We start from the raw sequence: 17,112 nt of genomic DNA on the forward strand, positions 1-17,112 counted from the left end.
ATGTATAAAAGGGATTATAGAATAAAAACTTCATGAGTTTTTGATACTGAGTTTTATTGATAGATTTAATTGTGTTGTTATTATTGGGACTATTGTTATGGATTTTTGTGCGACATTTTTATAGTTGATTGATGCCTGTCATTAGGCAAATCATGACAACCGATTGAAGCCTATCATGGGGCAAATCATGATCGTGTAACAGAAGATGCTTGTCATAGGGTGAATCATGACATTGGTTGCCTAATATCATGATGAAAATGGACAACAAACTGAAAGTTAAATAAGTTATTTATCATGATGTATTATTTAAGCATGTCCAAACTTGGAAATTGTAAATTATTTTAGCTATTGAGTTAGTGGTAATCTTCATATTGTATGCATAGCCATTATTTGTGTATTATCATACTTCTTTACTTGTTATTTTAATAAAAAAAATGTGTATTGAATTGGTTTTTTTTTTTTAAAATTGGTGAATTTCTCTTTAAATTGAAGTGTGTACAATTAAGAATTTATTCGTTGTTAAGCTTATAGCTTTCTTCTTTTCCAGATGAACGAATTAGTAAAACTCAGTTGTCTCGAGGATGCAGTTGGAGTATTATCAATCTTTCTTTCATTTGAGACCTTGTTGGTCAGAACCTTGTATTGTAGTTGTTCGACTGGTATTATATCATCATGTGGAACTATTATTTAATCCATACCAAATGTTGGTATCGTTATGCTTGTGTTAAATATTTTTTTTTATTACTTTAAGATTTGGATGCTCATAGACCTTAAGCTAGGTTATGTGCAGGAAGTTATTTAGATCCTTTCCATATATATCTTTGTCTAGCTGACATTGTATTTAGTTGATTGATAGATTAGGCTTGAGATACTTTACAGGGCTGAGCATTGCGAGGTGTCTACCCTGTCGGCAGTATCATGTTAGGGCATGATAGATGGTGTTTAATCGTTGGTGGTAGTAAGGATGCCAGTTTTGACATGTTTTTGATTAGATTTTTAAATTTGACTGGGTCAAATTTGAATTTCAAATTGATGGATATTATAGTGCTCTGGGGTCCCCTCAAACCAAGACTCATAGGTACCACTAGATTTGAGATAAATATATATTACTACAGAAGGAGTTTTAGAAGAAAAATCATGTTCGAATTGTGGTTACCAATCGACAACATTAGAGTGGCTATTTAAATCTCCACTAATGGCTATGACTATGCCATTAGATGACTATACTTAACTAGAATTAAGCTAAACAAGAAATTTCAATAAGGATATATGTGGACTTTTGGCTAGATGGTACATCGGGTTAAAAATTAGCCTCGGCTTTAGGTCGGGCTTTAGGCTTGGTTTAAAAGGTCTCAGGATTGAATTCAGGTTTAGGTTATGGAGGCCAAACAGAAATCAGGCCTAACCTGAAGCTCGCCACTAAACTCCGCCCCCCACCCATCCTGATCCCACTCCCTTGATAAATTATTTGTTAGACTAAGTTCACATGGACTAGTCCAACCAGAAAGCAACACGTGGAATAGTAATTACTTTTTCCTCTCTTTTTTTTCTTTATATGTGTAATAGCAATATGCACCATGATGAATTTAGCAGCAGTGCAAAGTGTACGCGGTTCAACTAATAAGGTTTCCTAAAATGCTTATCTAGGGTGCTATAACTAGGCCTTGACTGTGCACTAGGATGTTACCAACAGTATTAGTACCCTAATAAAGCCATGTTTTACATATGCCATACCTCTTTGAAGTATTGATAAAGTATTTTTATTTTATTCATGGTTGTTTTTGGACAATTGACTATAGCATGTGATGCCTATTTGGTATTAGGTATCCAAGATCTATAGGAACAAATAGGAAACATTGTTGTTTGATGGGTAATTGATGGAGAACAAAGACTCCAGATCCCTATTCCTTAAAACTATGTTTGGATGGTGAAATGGGAATGGAATAAGCTAGTTATTCTATCTTATTTCATGTTTCGTTCACAACCAAAGACTCCTACTTGGCCATTTAGTATAGGCCAATTTTGTCCCCAAAAAAAAAATCTACCTCAAGGTCCCCAGAACCATGCGGTGAATGAACTCGAGGTTCCAGAGCTTCCTGGCTTATCAAGGTCCCCAGATCGCCTCTAACCATTGCCTGCTCCTGATCTCTATAGCAGATTACATTAGCCATCGACCCCCGTTCTTCTTTAAGAAGATGTGGTTGTCGTACCCCAAATCCTGGAACATTGTCTGAGAGGCTTGGACGATGCCAGTGCGAGGTGATGTCATGTAGAGGGTTTCGTGCAGGCTGGAGCTTACCAAGCGCAGACTCCGCAGGTGAAACTGCAAGGTAGTAGAGGATATATTTAGAAGGCCGGAGGAGGTGGAGGTGTCTATTGCTGAGCTTTAGGGGAGGGAGGATAGTATGGGTGGGCAGCCGGAGGCCGACTTGGGTGTACTGCGGCACAAACTCGCCATGCACCACTCCTTACTAAGGCAGCAGGAGATGTTCTGGAGACAGAAGTCCCAGATCCCATGGATGAAGGAGGGCAACAGGAACACCCGCTTCTTCCACCGGTGGACCATCATTAGGAGGTAGAGGAGTATGATTCGTTCCTTGATGTTTTTCAGCAATTTAGTTGTCTAGTTGTTTTGTTGTCTGATTCTAGTTCTGTCTTCTTCATGATCAATAGCCATCTGTCTCTGCTTAAATTTCTTGATTCAATTCCATTTGTCAATTCATACATCTCAATCCCAATTCGGAGTCAAGAAAAGTAGAATACTAAGTAAAAGGTGGGAAAACAGGATTATTTGTAAAGGTAATTGCCGTAGAATTCTATAGCAATAGCTGAACTTTTCGTTTTAATTATCGTAGTTGGAAGATGGAGATCAAAAGAACACGCCGTGACAGTCTTGAATAGTGGAATACTAAGTAAATGGTGGAAAAAATGGGATTATTTCATGAAGATACTTGTATGAAATTCTACGGCAATAGTTGATGTTTTGGCTGCAATCATCGATGTTGTAAGATGGAAATCAAAAGAACGGAGAATAAATTTGGTATTCAACACAGAAATATAGAGAACTGTCTTGTGTTGGAGCTTGATGAATGGTAGAATTGGCACCTGATTCTCACCCACAAGCAGAGGAACAAAATTTCTTGTATAAATGGATGAAGTGGATGAACCTAGGGAAATGCTTGAGAGCATTTTCTATGCTGTGCAAACATGTGGATGTATGCACACCACAGAATTCTGGTGTATATAACATGAAAGGTAACTGCATGGACTTTTTTTTGCCTACTGCTTCAGTCTATTCTAGGGGTGCAATTGAGCCGAGCTGAGTTGAGCGCATGCATATGCAATTTTTCTTACACGAGCTCGGTAGTAGGTAAGTGGAGTCGAGCTCGGATCCGAATCGAGCTCAAGCAACCCGTTTGCGCCCCTAATCCATTCGGAGGCAGACTTATGAATAGACTCGAGATGCACTTGTCTCTTTGAAGAGCAATTTAACAATATTGATGGCACGCACCATCTTGGAAAGGCGATCCACAAGAACAAAAACAGAATCCAATCCCTCTGTGTTCTTCTGGCAATTCCAAGAACACAATCTACATCATGCTTCATCTTGGACCAAGAGTAGCCACTGTAGACCAAAGCAAATATTTAGTCCTTGCCGAAGTGACCTTGTCCATGGAGCCCCTCAATGATCTTCTCCCTCAATGAGCAGTTTGGAATGCAAAGCTGGACTCCTCTAAATATATGACCATCTTTTACTTTGTAGTCAAGGCCTCTTGCAAGACTACACTTCAGCCATCAAGCTCTTTAAACACTGGTCCTCTGCATACGGATCTCTGAAAGAGTCCAAACCAATCGCTCGGACCTTCATGACAGTAAGCAGTCATGCCCTCCTACTAGAAGCATCAACTACCCAATTCAAAGATCCTAACCTATGCTTTGGAGGTGGTACTCCTGCAGACAGAAAATTCACCTAACTCACCCACCGATTACCCAGCATATCCTTCCCTTGAACATTCCTCAAAGTCTCCTGATCGATGAGTAGAATAAACACTTGATGTCAAAGCCTCTAATGCCAGAGAGCTTGAACAACCACATAAAATTAAGCATCATGAGTAGGTGAATATAGCTTCTCAATGAAGAATGTTATGTGCCTTCCTTCTTGACTGAGAATATATAGGTCCAACTTCCTTTGAAGAAGCATCACACTCCACTACAAAACTTCATTGAAATTAGGAAGAGCTAAAGACTGGTGTGGCTCAAATCTCTTGATTTTGATTTTGTCCAAGCTCGCCGGCCCTCTGGTGTCCATTGGAAGGACTTTCCCTTCGAACAATCAATGGTTGGTGCCATCAAACTGCGAAATCCTCGAAACTGTGGTGCCATGCATCCATGGCAACTACATATCACCAAACTTCTTCAAAATACTTTTACTCAATCGAAAACAATACCAAACATCCACTATCTATGGTTATATCACTTTCCTTCTGGAACCAAGAAAGCTTATAAGGCCAGGGATGCTTCTCTATAGGTAGAGTTACTTTGTAATAGCCTCTTGAGATGTGACATTCTCCTAGCTTTCCCTATTCATTACGACCTTGCAAACTTAGCCATAAGACTATTTCTGACAACAAGCGACTTATCAATATCTCCCTTCAATCCCCTTCATCTCCTACATTGTCAACTTCATCATAGGTCGGGCCCATATCATCCTCATGTACATCAGATCCTTCATTACCTTCAACTAATAGCTATTATTTTGGAGGAAAAATTGATCTTTTGTGCACTTATTTCATGTATGAGCTATCTTTCCATAACTATAACAACGGAGATTTGAACCACTATCTTGAATCTTTTTGGCCACCTCGGCATGGTAGGATATCAGGTCTTCCTCGACTAGGATTTCTTTAAACATCAGCTCCATGCATCTCTTTTGATCTACTATCTTGTCCTCTAGATTGGAACATCCTTTGGTTTTGCTGCTTCTCTTCAATAATAGCATGATCATATGCCTCATGCACAGTCCAAGTGCAGATTGAGGGTGTCTTGGATTGATTGGTGCAGCCCACCTATGTATATGGTCATCTATTGCTCCATCACCATAAGCTTGTTTCTAGCAATGAACTGATAGTGTGCTTCAATGTAATCACAATAGATCTGTTGCCATGTTGAAAATTCTAGAGGCGTTGGTACAAGTTTTGGGTATAGTTGAAAGGTAGATGCTGTGTGGTTTGCCCCTCCACTCATGATCTTTTCTAGAATTGCTCCCACCAAGCTAAAGCTTGGTCTCTAAATTTTCAGGATACCAGCTTCACCTTCTTCTCTTCTAGGACACATCCTTGTATTCAATGATGCATGCGAAGGTGTTCAACCAATTCAGTATCTTTGTCACCCCATCCGAAAGGTCCCTAATGTATAACTCCTTCAAGGATTGGATTGTCAAATCAGATGGCTATGTAACACGATCCTCAACATGATCATCAACATAATCATCTTCATAGTGTGGTCTAAAGAAGTTCGATCCTCGACAAAAGCCAAATACATGGTCGAGAGATCTACTTACCTTATCAATTCTTCTATCTCAATATCTTGGTATTCATTTCATCAATGTGGCTCTTCATGAACATCAGCCGTAGACTGATTCTAATTTTGGTTCTATCTCTATTTCTTCTTCCGACCACCAGCCATCTATTTATATCAAAGTTCGAGTACCATGAAGCAATGAGGCTTCAATACGAACAATGCACACAACAGTCGTAGTTATATAGAGAGAAGCACAATGAACAAGAAGAGAAAAGTGTAGGATAAACTTCACATAGTCTTTAATGGAAAAGTCATTGGCGAGAAGCTAATATTGCTGCGATCTTCATCTATGAAGTCATTGGCTCCTACGAGGCTTGGTGTGGTCCAACTGATTGTACTTGCTAGGCATATCCTTCTCCACAACAAAATAGAAATTGGAAGGGAGATGGGAGCATTTGAAACTTTTATTCTAAAATCTGCGTAATGGTAGAACAACAAATATAAAAAAAATAAATCAATAAAAAATAGAAGATTTTAAAAATAAGGAAAGAAAATTATATACTTCTAACAAGATAATGGTAGCCTTGTATATTATAATACCTGTCCTCAAGTCTACATAGTTAGTCATATCAATTTGTATAAAGATATGCACATTAGACAATCTGCCATTATGTTCAGAACCATGTTCTAGGGGGAGGTTATGGGTTCGAATTTTAGGAAGGTTGTATTTTAAGGATTTTAACTCATGATTTCTAGAAAATCTAAAGTTATGATACCATGATAACAATATGTCAGATTGCAAAAGCTTAAGCTAATAGCAAAAGGGTCACCAATGTAAATTAGACTTGATAAACAATATTATACAACTGACAACATTTTCTTATCAATCCATATGCCCTTGTAAAAAAACAATAACTCGATCATAAGGACTTCATAATCCACCAAGTGGTTAAACTAACAAGAAAAATCAGAAACACCAAAGAAAAGAACTAGATCAAAAGAATGAAACAAAACAACATTCATATAGTCCAATTTCATACATCATTGAAAACACAACACAAAATGATTGATAAAACTAAATTAAACTCTAGAGTTAATTAAGTCTACACCAAGGTGGGGGAGGAAAAAGAGAAAAGTAAAAGGTAATGGATAGATTTAGAAGCCTTGTCCATGTTGTTATCGATATCAATTGTCTAATAGATAGTGCATCTAGAGCCCGAATAAAGCCTTCTTTCCCTTTTTATAGTAAAAGGGATACGCAATTGCAGCAATGACTATCTTTGTTAGTTAGTAACAATGGTTCTCGATATGACTATCTTACTTTTAAGTGTCCAAATTACTACTAATAGGAGTTAATTGCAGAAATAACCTTTCTCAAAATCTTTGGCCAAAATGCTTTACATTCTTTTTGATAGTGTTGCTAAGAGTGCTGTATAGGTTCCTAGGCGGTCTACCTATGCACTTGTAAAGCATAGATTACTTACATAGCAGCAGAGTAGACTTATATTAGAAGAAAAAATAACTTTTTTTTTATTTGTACTTTCTTTCATTACCTCATTTTCACTATTATACTGAAATAATTTTTTATTTTACATAAATTGAAAGTGAAAATACATAACTTACAAGATGCTTTTACTTTACTTATTCCTTTCCCTATTTCTTCTTACCTTGGAACCTCCTCCTTCGCATATGTATCACCAACTGGAGGCTCTTATGAAGCTTTCCAATACCTATTCTACTACTAGCAAGCCTTCAATATGCTGCCTAGTTGTTCAATGGCCCACTCTCATGTCATTCCTCTTGTTCTTGCTCTACTCATTAAAAAGATCATTTTCTTCTCTTGTCATGTTATTCCTCTTCTTCCTTTTTTATCCTTTTTTTTTGTTCATTACCCTTACAAAAATAGCTTATTGTATTTCTAGCCTTGGAAAATTACTATTTGCATATGTATCTCTTAAAACATCATATTTTTGCATGAATACATATGCGGTTATATTTTTAGTTGACGGTGTTGAGAAGTAATCATTTTAAGAATAAAATAATTTTATCACCCCTTACAATAATATTCTTGAGGAATATATAACAAATGCAGGGATGTTAACATAAAAGGATAATTATGCCAAATGATATTCGGAAGGGTTATTTGTTAGAATTGTTAGCCAAACATCTAATAGGAGGGGCATCCATGCAAAACCAGGATGTTTGAGGGGTGCGTATGTAAATAGTTACTTTCGGGGTGGATATTCAATAAGTTAGATTTGTAAATGTTTATGTGCAAAGAATCCTTATTTATATGCATGGTCGAACTTGAATATTAACCATATTGTTTTTAAGGGCTTTTTGCATGGATACCCTTCTAAATATTAGATTTTGCGTGAATATTCTTTCAAAATTAATATTTGCATGCATACCCTTGTAAAACTCTGTTATTGTACAAATAACCCTAATATAACAGTTATTTTAACGATGTTAAAAAATAATATTTATATTAATTAAAAATAAAATTAAAATTTGAAATGACGTTATAATCCTTACACCACTCCAACCCCCCCGGTCGCGTCTTCCCCATCCCCTGCAAGCTCCTCGCCTCCGCCGTCCCCCCCGCGAGCTCCCCCCCGCCGTTCCCCCCGCGAGCTCCCCCCCCCCCCCCGCCGTTCTCGCCTCACCCCCCGCCGTCCCCCCCGCGAGCTCCCCCCCGCCGTCCCCCCCGTGGGCTTCCCAACCGCCGCGCCCGGCTTCCCCAACCCCTGCGGGCTTCCCCCCCGCCACTCGGCATCCCCACCCCACCCCCTGTGGGCTTCCCCCCCGCCCCCCGCGTATCAGGATCCTGATCGCGGGCGTTCGCGATGCAGCTTGCTCGCGATCTCCTTCCTATTCCTCCCAGTTCTGTAGTCCAACCTATGATAAACAAAAATTCTTCTAACCGCAAAACTTATCTTTGGGTGCGATCTATCTTTCAAATCTTTCATATCTCTCCTATCTGCTGATTGTAAAAAAATATTTCAATATCATGTTACCCTCTCTTCCCTTTCATTGATTTATACTATTTTTCTTTTATTAATCTGAACCAAAAAAAAATCATTACAAGTGTTCGAAGAACAATAATGATTATTGTAGCTGATTTTATTTCATTCCTATTTTTTACTATGAACCTATATTGAAGCTCCATTTTTCGGTTTCTAGCTGCATACCATATATTTTATTTGAGAATAAATCCTATTATATATTTTTGTTATATTCATGATAAAGAAACAGGCCTCTCGTCATAGAACCAAATGCATTTCCTAATAAATACAGGATTATAAAGGCTATCGCATTAATAAATGTATCTCAATTCTTTTCATCTACTAAGTTTTTTTTTGCATATATACCCTTCTAAATATAGAAAATTGTATGAATATCCTTGTAAAGTTACTATTTGCTTGTATACCCTTATAAAATTTTTTATTTGTACGCCTAACCATTAAGGGCATCTTAGTCATTTTAATTTGAAACCGCTAATTTTTTTACGGTGTTAGATGACAAGGGTATATATGCAAAAATAAGAATAAAAAAGGGTAGAACAGCAAAACAAGTATTTTACGAGGGTATAAATGCAAATATCAATTTTTGAAGGGTATTCACGCAAAATCCGATATTTAGAAGGGTATCCATGCAAAAAACCCTTGTTTTAAAAACTTTACCTTTTGTTTTGAAAATAGGTTAGTAAAGTTCCCAGTTGACTAGGCTTCGGTTAGATGTCCTGACAACCTTTCTTTTCAAAGAGTTAGGCTAAAAATTTTAAATAGGAATCATGATGTAATCTTTTTTTCTTATGATTAAGACATGATAAGCTATATTTTCATGTAAACACCAAATCATGTACTAAGTATGTTTCCAAATTTTCAAACTATTGGGTAATTGAGGTTTATGGCAAACTCAATGAGAAAATGGTTCCTTTGTATCTCGGTCATGAGGACTTTACAATTCACCAAGTGATTGCACTAAAAAGAAAATTAAAAGAAATACCAAAGAGGAACTAGATCAAAAGAAAGAAATTAGATAAACCTTCATTAGTCGTATTTTATACATCGGTAGCTTAAAAAATCACATAAAATGATTAATTAGACCAAAATAAATTTTGGAGCAGGTTGGACCTTATAGAGCGAGTAAAAAGAAAAACATACCTAGAAGAATTTTGCAACTGAGGAAATGGTTAAATTTAGCAATAACTACCTTTGGACAATGGCTACTAATAGATTTCTATATGAATAATGTCCTTCTAAGTATTCAAACAAATAGTTATGGCAGTTAATTGCAAAAATAACATCCATTGAAAGTTATTTCGTACAAAACTTTCTTGTGGTGCTTATCCTAATAAGGATGACATATCATTTTTTGAATGACATAAAGAAATTAGGTTTACACATTCTTTATTAATTTGCATTATTCGATGCACCCTATTTTGGCCTTGCCAATTAGATATATAGAAATTCAAAGTTACTAAATAAATCCTAATAACAATTACCAAAAATTAATGAATTATAATATTTTAGTTTATAATTAATAATATTCCAAGTATATATCTACTAAAAATCTTATTTGATATGGTCGTGATATAAAGTGGAGCATGATTGCCATATGTCTCAATAAGTAGATTGCACTAAGGATAGACCCCTCTATAAAAAGGTCAACAGAGTCCAAGAAATGCAGGACAAGATGAGATTGGGAATAGAGATACTCACTGGTAGGTTTTTCTATATAGAGGTGGGAGATGAAGAAACTGTTAGTGGTTTGAAGAGAGTGATCGCAAAGAAAGAGGAATTTGAAGAAAGTAGGCTTTTGCTCACGCATAACAATGGTTGTCTGATGAAGGAAGATCAGCGCAGCCTTGTTGAATATGGTTGCTATGAAGGCTGTATTCTTTATCTCAACTTTTTGCCGATTGATGGTTCTCCTAGGCCCACACCCTCTGAAGATTGTGTGACTATCGATTTTAAAGAATCTTAAAGGTATTCTACTTTTATTGACTTTTACATCATGTTTGAAAGGACCTTGTAAGAAGAGTCAATCTTTCAAATTTAATAATGTTATTTTAAGATTGAAACTTTGGTTTGAGTTAGAGCATACTACTAAATGATTTGGTATATTAGTTGTTAATTTCTTTGACTTTTAGTTTGATAAATATTTTTCCTGGATGTTCATATTTTTGAAGCCAATAGCATAGTTCTATTTTTCTAGTCCAATGGTACTAATAATATGCCACAATTATTGATTACAAGTGGCAAAATATATGTAACTTTTTATAAATTCAATGTTTTTTTTTATGCCAAGTCTATTTTGTCCCTATTTTCTTTCATGCTCTTGCTCGTACTTTTTATGATGGAGACTTTGGAATTTAAGAAGGGGATGAAAGACAAGGGCCATCAATATTCAATGAGAGAGACTCAATGTCTCGTGTAGGATAGAAAGAGGAGGTGAAGGCTACTAGTATCTACTTCCTAATATCTCCAATCCTTAGCACCTCCTCTTCTCAAATCCCATGTATTTCTTCTTTCATTTGAAATACTTATCTTCCTATCTCTCTCTCTTCTTGTCACATCTCCCTTCCTTATCGCTTTTGCTTAACAAGCACTTTCGCTAATTCCTCTTACATAATCAACACACCCCTTTTTGAAATCCCATGATCTTGCTCTTTCCTCCCTCCTTCTTCCCATCTCTCACCCTTTCCTTTTTAATTTTTGTGGTTAAACGTTTGAGTCCTCTATGAATGTTCTTTCCTATGTTCAATTTGTGATTCTATGAAGTTTTAATCTTTTCTCCTTACTCCAGTAATTTTAAAGTATCAAAATTTTTCACTCTGATTCAACTTATCTTCTACTTAAAATTTGCATTTCAATCTGTTTCTTTCCATATTATTGTGTTGTATAGAAGTTTCATCCTTAGCTATGATAGGTTGATACATAATGATAGATGGTGAATAGAGATCTATAATAGTGAGAGAAATACTAGTCCTAGGTTTCATTTTTTTTCAGTTACAACAGATTTAGAGGGCGAGTCTTGGTGTAATGGTATAAGATTACTCCATTATGACTTTAGGTTCCATAGGTTAAAAATACGGAAGCAACGCCTCTGCACACAAGGGTAAGGCTGTATATATCTAACCCTCTCCATACCTTATAGTGGGAGGATCCTCATGCATTGGGGTCCCCTTAATAATAATGGATAGTATTGGTTAACAAACCACCTATTTATCCTTTGTATAACTAAGGGACAAGATTTAATTGTACAATTAATTCTTTTTAAAGTATCTATACTACTACAAAACTCAAATTTTTTATAGAAATTCATCTAGACAATTTATAAATATATTGTTTGTTTTGGCTCGTACATATCTTAGAATTTTCAACTAAGTGCATTCAACATGCAACATTCTAGGTACAATATAGAATAGCCTATCATAGCAATAATTGATATTTGTACTTAAGGATGCTTGGTATGTCATTTATGTATTTCTATAAAGTATATTCCAATACCTTCTTATTTTAAGTTATTTTTGATTGTGACACATTCATCAAAAAAGATGGGTTATAGACGAGTTGCTTGATTAGATTAGGTTATAACAATTAGTTTGGTAACTGAGTTTAATTTTTAAACTAGGTGTTCAATTTTGGAGTAGATTTTGATTTTATGGGGTAAAATTATCGTTTGAAAAATCAAATAAAAATTATTTTGTCGAATTGGATGTCTATTTTTTTTCAATTAGTTAGGAATTAGTATATGTTAGAGTATAGTTTTTTATAATATTTTATTTTATAGTAGGAAGGCAACAAATGAGAGTCTATACTTGGACATAATTTCTTCTTTATTAGTATAGAAAGCAACAATAGCATCTAAACAACAATAGTTTGTAGTGGCATGCAGTGTCATATCGAATCCTAAATAAAGGACTTAAGATTTCTTTCATTATAAGTACTTGGCCATAACTGGCTATATTGATGGTTGCATAGTCCCCTACCTATAGTTAATCATGGCCCGTACATGTATGCTCTAGAGCAGTTTAGAGGAGAATAGAGAGGGAGCTTTTCTCCAAACTATTATTTTTTAATAATTTCATCTATATAACAATAAAATCTAAATAGTCTTTCTCTAGTTTTTTCATAGAGACTCCACAACTCCCTCTCCTTTTCAAGCATCCCTTAGCCCTGGCCTCATTACTATTTTTTTTTTAGCCGAGAAGCCTTCTCTCCCTGTGCCCTTCTCTGTTCTTCCCCTCGCCCCTATTCTCTCCCCCCCTTTCTCCTCTTTCTTTCTTATGTGTTGTCTTGGCAAACCTCGGGTCCATGGTAATAGTAGTTTCGCCATCATAAATATTTGGTGGTTTGAGGCAACATGTTCATGTTGAAAATATTTTTTTCTATCACACATATTACCATCTCATCTCTCTTTAGCTCCATGACTTGTGGCAATGGCTTGATGATTGGAGATTTCTCTTGGTCACCATTACTTGTGTAATGGCTAGATAATGACCTACTAATACAACCTATTAGATTAGCCCAATTAGAAGATTCTAAACCTCAACCTAAACCAACCTTATCCCTCTCTCTCTGTGTTTCTTTTGGTTCACACGTTTGCCTACCGCTACTCATGGTCACTTTTCTCTCATAATTCTCTCTTCAATCTACCGTTTCTCTTTTACACATAACCTCTTAACCAAGCCCTCTTCCTCTCTCTACTCCCTTGTAATCTCTCTCTCATAACTCTCTTTCTCATCTCTCTTCCATTTCTTTCTCACAGATCTTACCTTGCTCTTTTTTATGAGTTCTTTCACAAGAATGCGGAACTAGAATATCACATATTGAGGAAATATAGGGAGAGGAGCCCCTGTTATGTGATAACCATTTTTAAAAGTTGGGCAATTGCTATTGAGGATAACTTATATATATGCTCATTTTGAAGCTAACTTTGGGACCCACATTTTTGTACTAAATCTTTATTGATTTGGTCAATATATGGGTTAAAATGGGCTGAAAATTTGGCATAAGTTCTATATTTAGCATGATTTTGGAGACATAACTTGATGCATACATATCCATTTAGGATGAAAAATACCTATTTCAAGGTGACTTCGAGAATTTATGCTTTGAGCTTTGGCTAATTTGATCACTACAAGAGATCGAAAATATAACTAAGATCTCTTGGCAAGATTAATTTGTAGGATTGGACAATTCAATAGAAATATAGATTGTTGGGATATGGTAATTTTAATTATATGGTGCTTGTGCAATGTTCAATAAGAAGTGTGAGTGTACTGTAGATAGAGTTGCAATCACTTTATTTTGCTATATATTTATGAGTATATGTGTAACAATCTAGACCCCATCCAAAAAGCTAGACTTAAGATAGGATGGCAGTTGGCCAGATATTTTCAGATACCCAAACTATCCTGAACCCTAATAGGATCTATTTAGCAAAGCCCTATAGGATTTGGAAAGGGTTTGGGATTTAAAATTAAAACTTGTTAAGGTTCGGGCTGTAGGATTTTAAATGGATTCAGATACAGATAAGACAAATTTTGCAGGTACCCTACCCCTTGCCATTCCTACCTTAAGGTATTATTAAGTACCTAAGATCTATCCGATTCATATCTAATGTAGGACTAAAGACACCCCCACAAGGGTCCTCAAAAACTCCCTCAGTTTAAGCCTTGGCATCTGCATCAGGATAAAAGTTTAAATCCATTGCAAATCTAATTATAAGTACCACAGATCTAATTTACAAATTCCACAATTAGCTTGTAGTCAACCTAATAGATGCATGCTGCAGTGTTCTCTTATCCACATGGACCATTGGTTAGATCTACTCTGATACTATTTGTAACAATATAGGATCTTACTAAAAAATGCTTGTCAAAAAGGTGTTTTTTGGGTTCTTTGATATTGAATAAGTACCCAAGATTTACCTAGTAGATAATAAATATGAGACTAAACACATGCCCACATGAATCTTTACATACTCCCTTGTTTAAACCCTAGTATCTTGCCAAGCTCATGGTCCAAATCTATTCAAATCTAATTACAAGTACCACTAATCTAATCACAAACACTTATGGTCAACCTAAAATGGAACCATGTTGCAGCTGTCTCTTAGTCTATATGGGTGATAGGCCCGATCTGCTATGATATAATTTGTATCAACTCAGTGCCTCATCTAAAAAAGCTAGTCGTAAGATGTTATTAAGTATCCAAGATCTACGTAGTGCATAGCCAATAAGAGACCAAACACATGCCCCCATGGATCCTTAAAGCAATATGAGTTCTCATTTATTTAATTAATTTTGTATTGGCATTATTATTTTGATATGTTGAGGTGTTGAGATATTTTTTGTTGTTCACAAGTATTTTTGAGGCAAGTTCTCTCTTTATGTACTCTTTAATCTATTAGAATTTTAGAATTGTATTTTTCCTATAAGACACTTTTTTGTGGAAGTTTTATTACATGTTTTATTGAAGTGGTTGCATTCTTCGTATTAGTGAGTGTATACATAATGTAGTTCACATGGCATGGGATCAATTATGTATAAAAGGGATTATAGAATAAAAACTTCATGAGTTTTTGATATTGAGTTTTATTGATAGATTTAATTGTGTTATTATTATCGGGACTATTGTTATGGATTTTTGTGTGACATTTTTATAGTAGATTGATGCCTGTCATTAGGCAAATCATGACAACCGATTGAAGCCTATCATGGGGAAAATCATGATCGTGTAACAGAAGATGCTTGTCATAGGGTGAATCATGACATTAGTTGCCTAATATCATGAAGAAAATGGACAACAAACTGAAAGTTAAATAAGTTATTTATCATGATGTATTATTTAAACATGTCCAAACTTGGAAATTGTAAATTATTTTAGCTATTGAGTTAGTGGTAATCTTCATATTGTATGCATAGCCATTATTTGTGTATTATCATACTTCTATACTTGTTATTTTAATAAAACAAAATGTATATTGAATTAGTTTTTTTTTTTTAAAGTGGTGAATTTCTCTTTAAATTGAAGTGTGTACAATTAAGAATTTATTCGTTGTTAAGCTTATAGCTTTCTTCTTTTCCAGATGAACGAATCAGTAAAACTCAGTTGTCTCGAGGATGCAGTTGGAGTATTATCAATCTTTCTTTCATTTGAGACCTTGTTGGTCAGAACCTTGTATTGTAGTTGTTCGACTGGTATTATATCATCATGTGGAACTATTATTTAATCCATACCAAATGTTGGTATCATTATGCTTGTGTTAAATATTTTTTTTTTATTACTTTAAGATTTGGATGCTCATAGACCTTAAGCTAGGTTATGTGCAGGAAGTTATTTAGATCCTTTCCATATATATCTTTGTCTAGCTGACATTGTATTTAGTTGATTGATAGATTAGGCTTGAGATACTTTACAGGGCTAAGCCTTGCGAGGTGTCTATCCTGTCGGCAGTATCATGTTAGGGCATGATAGATGGTGTTTAATCGTTGGTGGTAGTAAGGATGCCAGTTTTGACATGTTTTTGATTAGATTTTTAAATTTGACTGGTTCAAATTTGAATTTCAAATTGATGGATATTATAGTGCTCTGGGGTCCCCTCAAACGAAGACTCATAGGTACCACTAGATTTGAGATAAATATATATTACTACAGAAGAAGTTTTAGAAGAAAAATCATGTTCGAATTGTGGTTACCAATCGACAACATTAGAGTGGCTATTTAAATCCCCACTAATGGCTATGACTATGCCATTAGATGACTATACTTAATTAGAATTAAGCTAAACAAGAAATTTCAATAAGGATATATGTGGACTTTTGGCTAGGTGGTATATCGGGTTAAAAATTAGCCCCGGCTTTAGGTCGGGCTTTAGGCTTGGTTTAAAAGTTCTCAGGATTGAATTCAGGTTTAGATTATGGAGGCCAAACAGAAATCAGGCCTAACCTGAAGCTCGCCACTAAACTTCGCCCCCCACCCATCCTGATCCCACTCCCTTGATAAATTATTTGTTAGACTAAGTTCACATGGACTAGTCCAACCAGAAAGCAACACGTGGAATAGTAATTACTTTTTTCTCTTTTTTTTTCCTTACATGTGTAATAGCAATATGCACCATGATGAATTTAGCAGCAGTGCAAAGTGTACGCGGTTCAACTAATAAGGTTTCCTAAAATGCTTATCTAGGGTGCTATAACTAGGCCTTGACTTTGCACTAGGATGCTACCAACAGTATGAGTACCCTAATAAAGCCATGTTTTACATATGCCATACCTCTTTGAAGTATTGATAAAGTATTTTTATTTTATTCATGGATGTTTTTGGACAATTGACAATAGCATGTGATGCCTATTTGGTATTAGGTATCCAAGATCTATAAGAACAAATAGGAAACATTGTTGTTTGATGGGTAATTGATGGAGAACAAAGACTCCAGATCCCTATTCCTTAAAACTATGTTTGGATGGTGAAATGGGAATGAAATAAGCTAGTTATTCTATCTTATTCCATGTTTCGTTCGCAACCAAACACTCCTACTTGGCCATTTAGTATAGGCCAATTTTGTCCCCAAAAAAAA

Source organism: Phoenix dactylifera, chromosome 3, assembly GCF_051530095.1.
Source record: "Phoenix dactylifera cultivar Ajwa chromosome 3, Ajwa_hap1_PhDact_Kaust_v1.1, whole genome shotgun sequence".
In the NCBI taxonomy this organism is placed as follows: domain Eukaryota; kingdom Viridiplantae; phylum Streptophyta; class Magnoliopsida; order Arecales; family Arecaceae; genus Phoenix; species Phoenix dactylifera.